Source organism: Haliotis rubra, unplaced genomic scaffold, assembly GCF_003918875.1.
Source record: "Haliotis rubra isolate DU_JTF1 unplaced genomic scaffold, ASM391887v1 Scf93, whole genome shotgun sequence".
Classification (NCBI taxonomy): domain Eukaryota; kingdom Metazoa; phylum Mollusca; class Gastropoda; order Lepetellida; family Haliotidae; genus Haliotis; species Haliotis rubra.
Genome location: NW_025767668.1, coordinates 2,127,025 through 2,142,934, shown reverse-complemented (window position 1 = coordinate 2,142,934; position 15,910 = coordinate 2,127,025). Strand labels below are relative to the sequence as shown.

The following is a 15,910-nucleotide window of genomic DNA, read 5'->3' as shown; positions in this document are numbered from 1 at the left end:
GTACAAAACATTTTCATTACATGATTTATATGCATGAAGGCTGATGTTTGTCCCTAAATCTGCAGCAATAGGCAGTAAAACATTCAAACTATGAAATCAAAAACTCAAACTTTGTTGCTTACAGGTTTCTTTCACAAGGCCAATGAGGAAAAAGAGGCTTTAAATGTGTTTGCATGGTTAATATTTATCGCATGTAACATTAATCGTGGTTAAAAGGCACTGATTTTATCCTGTTTATTCAATTAGAACTAACAAAATACCACAATATTTTGAACAAAATAGGGATTGTTTCCAAATGTGCTTGACATGGGCACTTAGTTTGAAATCCTACATAAACATGATAAATCTCTGAAATACATGACTAAACCAAGAACAGTGTTGACAGTACGGAACTCAGCTGAAATAGAGAGAAACATTTACTGCTGTCATGTCATACATTTAAACTTCATCATGGTAATTAAGATTACAGTAGGGTTTTGCCGTGACCGTGACTGAAAATTCAGAGAATCCCCACTTACTATATTCTAGGGTTCTTATAATCTTAAAGTCATGTAAGTAATGAAATGGTGTAGGGTACTGAAACAACAGATTTAATAATGACTGTAATTACAGGAACTCCATATTATTTGTAAGGAATTTGATACAATGAGTATCACTGAGCATCCCTGGGGATGAAATATATATTATTTTCTGGGTCCATTCTACACATTTGTGAGAACTTGGCTCACATTTCTACGTCACTTAAAACCCTGCTACAGACTAGAGACATGGCCGACAGTCCCGAGATAGGTGGAATCTCAAATGATCCGTGTATAAGTTATATCTGACCGATGACATCTGTCCTTGACATGTGTATATCTCAACCATCTGCAAATACATGACTTTAATCCTAATGCTCACAGAACTAGTATTTACCATGAAAATGATTGGCACAAATATTGTTTATCTATTCACTCATGAACTGGAATTTTCATATTCTTACCAGTGAACAGACTCACAATCAAATTAAACAGGTGTTGTTTTTAATCACTTTGCCATAACAGAAGCAGATGTTTTGCCTTCATTTCATAGATAAAAAGTTGTATTATTTAATAATATATATCAACACAAAATTACATGAAATCCAAAAGGAGCTTGGAAGAATTTGTAATGTCAAGAACTGAGTCAATCTGAATATATACCAAATCATTCTAAACATGCCAAACATTAGGGCTGTGCAATATAACCGGTTTACCGGTATTTACCGGTTCAGACATGAAAACGATACGTATTGCGATACGCTGATCGAAAACTGGTATTTTGACTTGGATTCGGAAAACTTCGTAACACTCGGAAATCTTCGGATATTTCCTTTTTTCATTTGTGCCAAATATTATTCACATTTATACAGTGTACTCTGTCAATACCGGCATCAGTCGGGACCAAATAAAAATGCCGGTTTTGACAGAGTGCCGGTTTAGCTAAGTTCGCTTATGACGCCTGCGCACACGGAAGTTCGCTGTCGTACTGTCACTTTAGCATTAACAAGATGTTTGAATAAGAAACAAGGCAGAGTCTGAATGCACATTCATGTTGTTTAAATCAAATAAAAATGTCTGAAATCTCTTATTAAATTTCAACTGATCATATATTATCGGCAGAATTAAAATTATAAACTATTTTTCGCAATGTTATTGAAAACAACGATTCTTGTTTATGCTTCGCAGCCGGGTCTACAATAGCATTGTCAAAGAGCAAAAAGTAACGATGTTTCAAACATCGAAAATCATTAAATAAATTGAAATCAACAATAACATTCATAAAAGTTGTCCAACGTATATATAAAATTACTATTTCCATACTTTTGTGTGATCATGCAATGTAAGTCAAGTCACTGACAAGTTACATCTCGGCTTTCACCGCCTCCGCCTTGACGCAGCCGCACACCGATGCTTAATGTGAAAATATATGCATGAAGCATTTTTGTCATAGGCCATAACCTAGCACGATATGTCCAATACGCCCATAATTTACGATATAGGTAGCTTATGTCTTTCTTAATATGTTCAGAATAGCATTATTTTACCCAAAACTTTCGCCTTAATCTAAAAGTTTTGCTTTCACGAAGAAGGTATCCATTTCCATAATATGATTGGCGGCTTAGGTCACGTGGTCTGATTTTGACCAATCACCACCCTTATAAGCAGAGTGTAGTGAAAAGCCGCCGTTAGAAACCAATCTTTATCCAATAAAATCGCTTCTTACAAATGTGAAAATACTCGGCAAGAGTACAGTGATATTGTTGATGTTCAGAGCTTTGAACGATACCCGCCATCAAACGATTCGCCTTCTGTATGTAAGTGACACGTGCAGCCACTAATTAGCAAGAAACTGATTGACACTTCTCGCTTCTGAATAATCTCGAAGTCAATACCCTTCGAATCAACAAAATGTAAACACTTGCTTGTTTATACAGTCAAACTGCCCACTACATGTATTAATTACTCTGGGTAAGTGTTACGCACTCACTCACTGATTAACAAGATACTGATTAACACTTCCCGCTTCTGAATAATCTCGGAGTCACAGCCTAATTGTGTTTGTTACATCATTTGGACCTAATTGCATCAAAGGGTTACGCCGTCTTTCATGTGCCGGTTTTTACAGATTCGTTTTCATAACAACTTGTTCGTTGGGACTGAAAAACAATGCCGATATCCTGAATAGACAGATGCCGATGTTTACAGAAGTTTCTAAATGATAATAACGTGCATTTCTGCCGGGACCGAAACTTTGTGCCGATGTAGACAGAGTGCCGGTGTTAAGAGAGGCCGGTATTGACAGAGTCCACTGTATTTTTAATCATGAATAAAAGTTGTTATTAAAGCTTAATCAAGCATAGTGATTTTGCTGTGTATTTGCTCTATAAATCAAGCATTACCTCGTTTATAAGTAGTTTTTTGTGTAAAAATACTTCACTCAATATATTGCAATACATATCGCAATACATGCTTTCGCATCGCAATATATCGCAATATGAAAATTCTCTGCAATACCCACCCCTACCAAACATAAGTTTTCTTTTATTAAATTATTCTCATGGGTATGAAAGACTGCCTTGCCTCTCACATTACATTATATATGAAGTGATAATAATACTCAAATCTAATGACTTCTCTTCTGGTTTAGAAAGCATTCATCACATTCATGCCACTTTGATTTAGCAATTCCAATTCTGGTTCAGGAAACCCTCTGTCTAATGCAAAAGAGGTTTAAAATCAAAAGTCCTTTGCCTTTCAATTCTGGTTCGGGAAAACCTCAGTCTAACGCATGAGAAGTTGTAAAACAAAAGTCCCTTGCCTTCCAATTCTCATTCTGGAAAACGCCAGTCTAATGCAAGAGAAACTGTAAAACAAAAGTCCCTTGCCTTCCAATTCTTGTTCTGGAAAACGCCAGTCTAATGCAAGAGAAATTGTAAAACAAAAGTCCCTTGCCTTCCAGTTCTTGTTCTGGAAAACCTCAGACTAATGCAAGAGAAACTGTAAAACAAAAGTCCCTTGCCTTCCAATTCTTGTTCTGGAAAACACCAGTCTAACGCAATAAAGTTTTTACAACAAATGTCCCTTGCCTTTAGTATGCTTCCCAATTATTACAGTCTTTGGCTAAATCAGGAACATTTGATAATACTTTCAGTCATGTCTATAATCAAAGTACTAATTGTGTACAGTCAGAATGGTTCAACACATTACATCATTAACATGCCTGTAGGACCCAGCGTAATCATGGTAATTAGTGCAGTATGTATGACAGCATCCAGTAGGACTAAGCAGGATTGTGCAACACTCCATCAAGTCTATCATGTCTAACGCCTATGTTGACCCAATACAATACAGTCATCCCCAGTATCATTAATACCATGCATGAATAGAATCTTAACTGCTTTTCCTGGCAACACTGAATCCAAATCAATAAAACAGCCAGGATTATAGCAGATGAAACACAAATGCATCCATTATGCAACAATCCAAAGTACAATGTAATCCAGTCATGTGTATATTTCAATGGCACTTCCATGTCCAATATACCTCGACAAGATAATACTTCCAGGACTCCAATACCTCAGAACCACATGCTGAATGTTGACTTAGCAGGAAGGCCTGATTTGGGTGCCATATGGAGTAAAATAATACAAGTCTGAGCATGAAGAGAGGTATTCCAAACTACAGAAGGAGTTCTATCCTTGAAAAGATGAAAACACAAACCTGAAGCTAGCAGGGACATCTCAGCTGGGTGCACATCATTGTTATGATGTAATTACAAATGCAAAAAGGCTGGAATTTTCTAAAAGCACACTGTGCATTGTAGAGTCTAGACATGTTCAAATGTGGGTCAATATCTACCTGAATGCATATATGTGGGTCAAACAGAACTTCTGACAGGCAATCAATATAAAATAAACTAGTTTTGAGAGAACTTGAATCATCAGCTGGTCCCAAGTCCCACTTCTACCTCGCCAGGCAAACAAACAGATTAAAGTGTTTTTAACAAAGCTGAACGGTACAGCGTCAGTTGAACATAAGCTGATTGGAGGATTTAACTCAGCTGAAGGCAACAAGCTTCGGCATGATCGTCCCATCAGGGGAAAATGAACTATCGATCACTGAATGTGGATCTCTGTCAACTGTGAACAATCACAAACTATGTTGCATTTTTCATTTAAAAGATACCACCCTGGCATGTCATTGTTCAACAATAAAAGAGAGTCCTACACTGCTGCAGTTACTAGTATGTCAGAAACTGAGCTGGATGAGAGCATGTACAGGTGTATTGTCATTGTTAATCAATTGTAGTGACATCAACCAAACAATAATAATAATCACCATAATTTATGGTCAAACTTCCTTCTTTGCTTGGTGAAACAATTTTTGTTACTAAAAGGAAATGAATATGATGAATGATAAGTACAAGATATTATAATAAATACAACTAACAACGTCCATTGTCTAATCAATCACCATTCGTAACTGCGTCTCTTTCCGTGACCAATAAGAAAACTCGTACCTGGAGAGTTCACTATTATTGCCAAATGTGAAATGAGGTCAAATAGTTTCTTTGCAATTACAGATTTTCAATATTATTTCTGTGATTATAAAATTGTCTTGTTACTGATATTTGTTAACGATATAAGTTTTCTTAAAGTGACTTTCGAGGTGTACTATAAATTAATTGGCGTAGGAAATTGTTGACGCATTTCGAAGCATGAAAATGTGGCACCATCGAACTTTGAAACTTCGCTAAACTAAGCAGAGCACAATTTAAACATAACTTTGGGCTACTGGATCAGCAACTTTCAACACTGAAACATCTCTAAACAAATTTGTTCTTGCTGTTTTCTAGCCATGTTTCGAAATTCAGAGTTATCTTTCCTTGGAAATTGTCCCAGACTATTTTCATCTCCATGCCTGTTTGCACTTAGACAAGGAGACGGTCGTGAACATGGCCACGAGAGAGGTACGTGTCGCCATCCAGCTTGCCGGAATGACACGAGTAGTTACGAATGATCACCCACTACACTAGTGACTACATGGGACTTAAACGCAATCTATTCAAATAAGACCGCCTCTGTGGTGTAGTGGTTAGAGCGTCCGCCCGGAGAGCAGAAGGTCGCGGGTTCGATCCCCGACCGCGTCATACCAAAAGACGTTAAAATATGGTACTTGTTGGTCCCTGCCTGGCTCTCGGCATTAATGGGTACAACAAGGACTGGTCATCTCGGAGTCAGTATAATGTGTCTGAGTGGGGTATTCATGCTTCACTGCGGCATGGTATCTCAGTGGGCTAGCACTATAAAACCAGCTTAAATCTGGGCTAGTACAAGCAGCCGCACATACACATACACACACATGCACGTCGTCATATGAGCTAAATATTCTCAAGCACGATGTAAAACCCAATTTCACCTCACCTCACCTATTCAAATAAATGGAACTACAACTGGTCATAAAATATAATTTACATGTTGAAAATAGTATTTTCATGTTGTCATAGTTGTCTATGGGTTGTTTAACACCACATTCAGCAATATTCTAGCAATATAATGCAAGGTTTTACACAGACTTTGAAAAATGGGAGTCATGGTGACTCACAATATGTATTTTTGGGAGTCATTTTCAAGATTTGGGAGTCATGAAAATTTTAGTGTAATATTTCTTCGTGTAAATCAAAATCATAAAGTCCAGTATACTGTATACCAGCCGGTTCACCCAGAGTTCACTATCAATATACCTAACATAAATTGTAAGGGTTTTTTCTGCAGTGATGTAACATGCCGCATCAAACATAAGGCCAATATGTAGACTGCTCTTTATGGCTTCAATTTGCTGTAGATAACTTGTTGTGTCATCAAATCTTTACAAGTATCAGCAGTAATATGTTTTGCGCCATGACATAAACAGTAAGCATTTGTTTAATGTGACCATCAGTCTGGTCACTAGGGTGAACCATGTCTGCCTTTCCTGCATTTTTGACAGATGTGCTGAAATGCTGTTGAAATTCGTGACTTTTAACTGCGTCAAGGTGATCTTCAGAGTAAGAGAGTTTGGTTTTACGTCGCTTTTAGCAATATTCCAGCAAAATCACGGCGGGGGACATCAGAAATGGGCTTCACACTGATCTTTACACACTGAAAATTTTGACTTGCAAATGTAAAGGGGTTATATATATTTTTTGCCCAAATGCACATATCACTGGTTATGATTTAGCAGTTGGTTTTAGTGCTCATCATTAGAAACGTCAGGAGATTTGTTTTTCTTGCTTTCATTACAGAAAAACGAGTCAAGAGATTGCTGCTTCTTAGCAGGATCAACAATGCTTAAATGACCAAAGCATAGTCTAAATATAGCAAATGACGTACTCAACTGCTATTGGCTGTCTAAACATAGTGAATGACATACTCAAATGTTATTGGCTGGTATCTTTACCGCATTCTAGCATGGCTCTATTTTAAGCCACTGTGTGTTCCCGTACTTTCTGTTCATATCACGAGAGTTTTCAATACAGTTTGCAATGAAACAAATCATTGTTTGCTTATCAAATTTCGATTTTATTGAACTGAATTCTGATGGTCACTCATAAGACTGCGGCAAGCTTGACTTGTACAGTGACATTTTGAGAGTCTTTAAAATTGTTGTGTCAAATACGCAGGAATCACGCATCATGTAAAACCCTGATATAATGTCTAATAATCAAGTCATGACCCGACAATCCAGTGACAGACATCATGAGCATTCACATTAGGTTCATAATAAATGGAGGAGAGTAGACATAAGAGAGTAACTATTATTTGAGCAACAGGATCATTAAAGATTCAGCTTTGTCACACGTAACATGCTTAAGACTTCCAATATTAAAGCAAAACCTTTCAATATATTTAAAGTCCTTGATAAAATAGGCAAGGCTTTCAAACTAAATTCTGATGCATAGACAATGCTACCTTGTTCCTAGGACCAGGTAGTATCTACAATTAGATATGATCAAACACAAGCATGTATCTCATGAGCATGGACATAAAAACATCCAATTAGTAGCTACAGACAGCATGGTCAGCAGGTGTGCCTGATTAACACAATGCTACATGATTCATTGTGAGTTACATTCACAGTCATACAGGGCCTTAATTAACTGCTGCCTTCACATTAACTGTTACATCATATGTCATGGTTTTCCCACACTAAACACAAGGCATATTGGCAGCTGTGCAATGCTACAAATATATTCATTTGTACCTCTATGTCTAAACACATAGTCTTGATATAAGTGACCTACTGATTTCTTGACACTGATAAAATAATTTCCACCAATAATTAAAATGACAACAATGTCACCTGTGTCATTAGCATAGCAGCAGTCACAATGGTAAATGAAGCTAAACATGCAGGAATTTTTCACTAACAAATCATGCCAGTTTTTTCTGTTGTTTAAAGCTGCACACTGCAGTTCTGCAGTATTCCGTCAATATGACCATGATGACAGCAGCATTTCAAAATCCTACCTGGAGGCAACCCTCAGGTTGACACTGCCAGCAACAATCCAAGCCATCAGAGTACCATAAAAGACAATCTACCAAGGATGACCTGAAGATCCACCTCATCACTTACAACCAGCACAGGTTATAGGGGACCAATTTGAAGCCAGAATACCCAAAGGTGTTCAGTGAAATAGTGTAGTTTTGAACTGACAATAATCATGCAAGCCAACAATCTATTCATACTAGTATTACTATATCATCCAAATGATCTACATGATAGGGCATAGCAACCTGCAAACTTGTATTGCATGCTTGCAAGACAGTGATAGCTCATGTAACTTGCCAGATTCAATAAAGAGCAAAACTACTACTGACTTAGATAAGGGAATTGACAAAATGATTGTGAAGGTGTACTCACAAAAAGGTCACTAAAACTAATTTCAGGATTGTAAATTAATATCTGGTGTGTCAACCATGTTTGCGATACAATGCACAGCACCATGATGTATAGCATATACTGTTGATTAACAAGTGTACAGTTGTCCTGATATTACCCACTATTCCACCTAAAGGGCTACCCTAAGTTGGGCCAAGTTTGCGGTTGCTGGATCTCTCTTGTACATTCGCAGCCCGAGAACATGCCACAGATGTTCTATATTCGGGACATGTCAGTGGACCTAGCAGCCAGTCCAAAGTCTGTATGTCTTCCTGTCAGAGATAAATGGTGACAAACTGGTCTGCCATTGTCAGTATGCAGTTCGAGATTTCTGTTGATAATTTACCAAATGGAGCAAAGACAGGACACAAACTTTCATCATCATACTGACAAGATAAATGTTCATTACCAAAACTAAATTTGTTTGCATGTCGTGTGATACCACCCAACACCATTACACTACCACACCCCTACCGAGCCTAATCAAGACTTGTTACTCTGGCATACCACTTAACACTACTTTTTCTGCCATCTGTGAGTGAGTGTAGATTTACGTCACTTTTAGCAATATTCCAGCAACATCATGGCAGGGGATACCAGAAATGGGCTTCTCACATTGTACCCATGTGAAGATAGATAAATGAAATCGGCGTCTTCTATACAGCGACCTCCAGTGGACGATTCAGTAATCAATTCGGATACTGCTTGGTGGACAACCCTTTATCTTGCCACTGCTTCATTTCATAAAATAATATCCGAACTGTTACAATACTGGGACCTTATTTTAATCAAGAGATATCGGCATTTGTACAGATTATATCACTATGTTGGTGATAACATACTAGTCGAAATAATTGTTTTATTGTCTAGCGAATGGAAATTGTCGTTTGGGAAACGGTTTATACGTTCCTTCGCAAACAGGCGAGAACTGTCAAGCACTTGTTGTCAACAGTACATCGCGTTGCAGGGCAGGGCAGCTTGTTCTACCGGCTAATCCGTTGTTTAAGGGAGTATACCTATTGTTAGACAACAGTAGCAAATTAATACATTCCTCTTGCAGGTTGTTTGACTATTTTTCCTTTCGTTCCTCAAAAAGAAAAGTGCCATTTTTTCTCAAGCGAAAGGAGATTTAACATAATGCCATATACTATAGCTAATGATTGCTATTTTCTATTGGCTATTTGTATGTAAAGCTCACTCAATTAGAATTCATTTGAAATAGGAGACCCCACCTTTTTTTAATCTTATTATCTTATAGACAACTTAAATGATACTTATTCTGTCCTTTATAACGTGTAGATCTATATCTGATCAACAATTAACTAGCTGTGACTGCCATGTCGAGTTAACTTTTACGTTTATGACCCGCTCATTTTTATGTAATTTGCATTAACTTGTCTAGACACAGGTAAAGAATATCCTTAAAAGAAAATGCTTGCACTTGGGATAAACATTCCCGGCAATTATTCATCAATAAAGGTGAAACTTTCCCTAATACAATCACGTGTCTCCAAATGTACTGTTTAGATACTTGTTATAAAATGGACAATGCACACGTACATGATTGACATTCAACAGAGGGTCAGAATCTGATGACACGAGACGATGCAAATATGATCAAGATAATAAAACACATAGAGGAACATTTGAAAGAAGTACCGATTGGAGCACCAATTCCGTCACAGGAATCTGAGGTTCTGGTTAAAACAATTACATTGTATGCTTAATACATTGCTTACGCATTTGTAAAACAGACATAGAGGATTTCCCTTTTTCACAACCCTCAGATGGCCCAGAAGAATATGGCACATAAACTGGCGTTCAAAAGAAAGTACACACCTGATTCTTTGGTAAAATATTTTCTTTAAAATGTCATTAATATTTAAAAAGTGTTTTGATTCTGCCTTGTCACAAACATTGTGCAAGTGTTTCCAAAACACCACAGATATTGTACCAAATTACAACATTGCTAGCAAAATATTTATGGTTTTATTTGGAATAGTCCCAAAACACCAGGTGAGTACTTTCTTATGAACGTCAGTATATTTGGATTTGGGGTTTTGTTAATTAAAAAGGCATATATGATATATCTTTCGATTGTTTTAACCAGAACTTCAGGTTATGTATATTATTTTACTCACGATTGTATGTTATATAGCTATATGAAACTAACTTACTCTGTATATATGGATACAGATATTTTAATGCAGCTCACAGTAGGCATGTTGTTTGTTTGTTTGTTTGTTTGTTGTTTAACACCGCACTAAGCAACATTTCACCTATATGGCGTACGTCTGTAAATAATCGAGTGTGGACCAGACAATTCAGTGATCAACAGCATGAACATCGATCTACGCAATGGGGATAAGGCGTGCATGGTGTAAGGTCCTGGAGAGTCACACACATCGGGAGGTCCAGTGTTGGTTATGATGAGACTTTCTTTCACAGGGTCAATACAAAAACTATGCAGGAAATGTTTATGCCACTTATGTGGAATCCTGTGGATAAGAGGTCCTAGAATGAATTAACTCTGTAACTAGTACCACTCTCCTTCTCTCTTTTGATTACGTACTATACCAGTACAGCATCGAACATTGCTCATTATATCAACCGCTGGTTTGTAATGTCCTGGACTGGCCCCTATTTCTCGAAACAAACTTAAGTTTTTACTCAAATTTCAAACTGAATTTGAAACAGCTGAATTTTTAACTCAACTGCATTTTTAAAATAAAAAAGCCCAAATAACTTAAGTAATCTATCCACCAAACTCCAATTGTCCACTATGTTTGAGTTTAATATCGATTTCAGTTCAACATGGGAAATGCATTTTCTCAAATGTGAGTAAAGACTCTAACTTAAGTCAAAACTCAGACTTAAGTTTGTTTCGAGAAGTCAAGGCCTGATTCAATCATGTATACACACGGCAGTGTTATATCGGGGACTATGTTTTACTCAAGCTGAGCATTTACTCACTACATCAAAATACTTTCCTGCAAAGTGGCGTCAAATTCAAAGACTTCCTGATTTATTAATTAATCCCTTTTATTTCAAACGTTGTGCGTTTCTAAAGTTAGTTTCTAATGCCTCACCAGTAAAAGCTTGACAGGCAATAATATAAATCCAACATGATCCTGTACCTAATCTGACTTCCTTGACATTAAAACCTATTGGTATACGTATGGTATCCTGTTATGTATTACTATACCTCCAACCAGAGACCATATACCGGTATATGGTCTCTGCTCTAATATTTAAAGTACGGGTTATGTAGAAAGAAAACGAATGTTCATGTCTTCTTAAGGCCACAGTCACCTGGAACTACTGTGATTTGTTCCAATATCATGTCAAGATGAAAGGTCACGACCTTATCGTCTTCCACCATGACACGTGTGATGTAGATGAGTCATCTGAAAGAAACCGACCTATTTCCTTATAGTGAATTTCTGAGCTCCGCAGCAAACGGTACTTGTACATACAAATATAAACAGAACAAAACCTTACACTGAGAAGTGATGCTACAAGCTACACAGAGTCTCCTGCATTCGTTCCTGGATGTCATACAGTATTTATTTGGGGTTTTCTTTTTCCTTTTAACGCCGCACTTAGCAGTATTACAGCTATGTATGACGGCGGTCAGTAAATGTTCGAGTCTGCACCAGACTATACAGTGATCAACATCATGACCATTGATCTACGCAACTCTCACACGATGACATGTGTCAACCAAGTCAGTGAGCCTGACCACATGATCCGGTTAGTCGTTTGTTACAGTTGGGTTTTGTTGTTGTTTCACGCCTCACTCAGCAATATTCCAGCTGTATGGGTTACGACTACTCTGTCTCACAGTCCCTGAACCATTACAGGGTTACAAGCATGGGTTGCTAAAGGCCAGGGTGTCGTTGTACAAAACAACCTTAGCGCTCAAGTCAAAACTTTAATTACACAACAGTCTCGTTTCCTGTTGACTGGGTTCCGTCCTATTCCGCAACTTAGTACAATAACCAGTCCATAATTTTGAGACCAATTCATTTAACTGGATACATAGATATTAATCAGTATTATTTGATACATCTAAGCACTTGCATATTGCAACACTACGCTCCTTGTAATCCTTGCAACATGTCGTGCAGCGTGCTCTGTTGTACAGCGGGCACTGACAAACAGACACCTGGAAATCTCAAAACGAGGCTCTGCCGCTAGAAAAGTTTACGAACAAAATATACGATATTATTAAAGTTTAAAAGTAAAATTCATTTTGTAATACCGTTTTCTTATGAAACAAGGAATTGGAATTCAGTGTAACCATAGTTGTTTGTGATGTCTATTTTCACTTTCACACGAGAAAATTCGGATCTGCTGAAAAGTAGGTCATTGTCTGAATAGGTTAATGAGACTCATGTTTCGGTTTGAAGGCTACCTTAGGTCTGTGTTAAGGTATGGGGGTCACGGTCACCTGAGCACCAAGATCGCTTTGTACAGCGGCATCCAGTTCTAACCCGGATCTTCACGGGTCCATACCGTATTACTTAATTGGGGTGGGGTGCCAGGGGAAGGAGGGTTGTGTGTGGGAAGACCGTTTTTGGATATGAATTCTAAAATATGTCACTGTCAGACCTTCAGCTCGATATTGCAGAAAGACGACGTCACCGCCGCAAACGGACGTATTGTTAGAGAAAGTACTATTACTGACAACGAAGTATGATTGCTGACAGTGTCAAGTTTATAGAAGTTCTGGTCCGTAGTCTAGTGGATAGAGAGTCTGCTCGGAGAACGTAGTTGGTTCGGTCCTCGGCCCTAAAGACGTTAAAGCAGGGTATATGTTGTTACCCTGCCTGGCGTTTGGTATCAAGGGAATTAAACAAGTGTTGGTTTGTTTGGAGTCTGTAAACTGTGTCAGAGTGGGATTTTCATGTTAGACTGTGGCATGGTATCTCCGTGGTGTGCACTGTATTAAATCGGCATTTATTGGTACCAACGAGATTAAGTAACCACAAACAAACTAACAGATAAGGTCACGCACGTCTCCAGATAAGCTCGGGTCATAATCATGAACACAAGGTTACACCATTTCACCTAAAAAATTGACGTTTGTGAGTCTGGCAGCAAACGAGATCAATTTGGAAGGTGACCTTTGCCACAGATCACCAATGTAATGAAACTGTCATGCTTGCAGTTTGAACTCACCTACCCATGGGGGTATAGTAACTCTTTCCTTAAAAGAGTCGAGTCTAGATAAGTGGACAATACATAAAGACGCACCTGTTATATGGACAGCTAGACTAACAACTAGTCTCTGAAATGAACATATTTTACTGAAAAAAGTTCATAGTAAATGAAAATATAATATAATGAAAAGGAACCCTGAGACTTTCTTCATTTTCAGAAGCTGAGGGAATCTAGACTTGCCACATTTTCTAGACTTGCGTGGGCTTTCTTGGATATATTTGCTTCAGGGTTTGTACGACAGACTAATGGACAGCCTGTTCTTTTTATTAATATTTCAAAAATTTAATTATTACCTTAGAGACTTGTGCAAGTCTAGGACCATACTACTACTACTACTACTACCAGTCCTGCTTGTCTGTCTGGGTTAAAGGGAATATCTGGGGAAAAACAGGTTCAATTCCATAGATAAAGCGTATTGTGAATGGTATCTGAAATCCTGTCGCGCCCCTACACACCCCCACTCTATGTGAATGGACACACACTACACAAAAATACTATACCCGAAAATATTCACCAGAAATTCATACAATCTCCCCAATAATCGAAGGCTGAACGGCTTACTCCCACAACATGGACACGTGTTTGTGCGAGTATTGTCAAATTCCTGTGTACATTATTCTACATATCGACTCTAGAAAACCGTACATGCACCAGTGTCTGATCAGCTGTGCAGTGTTACAAGATCGATCCCCGTGGCGTAGGTGTTATAATGCATTTGGCACTTTATCACACAAGCAGCTGAAAATATGCCACGCGGTAAATGAAGCAGTCGGAAACAAGTTTGTTTTTCCATACATTAGTATTCATGTAAGACATTTTAATTATTGTGTATGACACGTTGCATGTCCGTGATGATTCTTGAAAATGATTGGTCAAAAGTAGTTTCAGCTGGTCACGTGAGAGGGACTAAAAAGTATCAGAATCTGTACTTTACTGAGGAAGTGTAACCCCAAATCTAACGTATGTTACATTTGACCACTTTCTAAAAGGCACTGTGTATTCACAAACCGGATCGTGTTGTCCGGGTGGGCAACACAGTTATGTTGTCACATATACGTGTATTTAAAACAAATACAGTCAGGCCGCGGTAATCCGGTCCTCGTTAATCCGAATCCACCGACTTCCGAACGCTACTCACTGGGCACCAAATCATCTCCCCTATATATTGTATATAATTGACACCTCGTTAGTCCGATGATTCAGCTTCCGCCTCCGAACGCTGGTCAGTCGGAACGGATTGGACTAATTAAGTTGTGTACTATTATTTACAGGTCGCGATTTAACTGTAATATCGAGGACTGAATGTACTAAAACAACAAACCCACGTAATCGCATAGCAGGATTAACTCGTTTACTGACAACACAATCACGCCACACACTCACACACCATACATACTACCCATCAAAAGTTGAGACCACTTACTTCAGTCAACTGTTCTAAACTAGATCTTACAAAATATTTCATACTGTTTAAAGGTACTGTTTACACATGGACTGATGTATTGTAAAACAAATTCGTAACGTTGAAAAGATTGTTGTGATGAGTCCAATAAATTATGAAACTCAGTGTAAATTAGCGAATTCTGAACAAACCTTTACACCAAAACGCAGCTGTTCACATGCACGATATTTGCACATGCTTTTCAGAAATTTGATCCTCGTGCAATTCATCTGCATAAAGTTTGCAGTTGGTTCCCCAATGTTAGTGGAGAAATTCATCTTCGGTGTAACCATATATATATATATACACCTGGAACTTAATTAAGCACCCCTGATATATTTCATGATAGTAGAGCAACTGTTAACCATCGTTAAACATGAATAGTATCTCTGTATTACAACACATCTCTAGTAGTCTAAAAAAGGTGTTCCAGTTCCTTTGCACTCGTCACAACGCATCCCTTGTGCACGTGAAGCATACAACCCACACTTTTCCCAAAATTCAGTTTCTCTGATATGCAATTTATGGGTATAAAAGCAGACAAATTTGTAACTGTCTCCATTAATAAATACTGAAATGGCGAGGAGATGACTTTCTGAAGCACTCAGGTGGCAAATTGTAGGCATACATGCAACAGGCATGTCCTTCAAAGCTATTGGACGACAACTGGGCTTCAGTCACTCGGTCATCAGCCGACTTGTCCGAAACATCAGATGACAGGAGATGTGAGAGATCGTTCAAGGCCTGGACAACCCAGGAAGACAACGGCCCGTGATGATCGCAGCCTGGCACGTCTGGTAAG

At 38.1% G+C, this 15,910-nt stretch overlaps 1 protein-coding gene across 1 annotated transcript in view; it reads right to left on the bottom strand.

Moving 5' to 3' along the window:
* Positions 1 to 9,160, bottom strand: part of LOC124264572 (CD82 antigen-like) — a 34,384-nt gene extending 25,224 nt beyond the window's left edge. Inside the window, exon 1 of the mRNA XM_046699323.1 lies at positions 9,073 to 9,160. The gene's annotated coding sequence lies outside the window, so the exon portion shown is untranslated. The remainder of the gene's footprint in view (positions 1 to 9,072) is intronic.
* Positions 9,161 to 15,910: the final 6,750 nt, after the last annotated feature.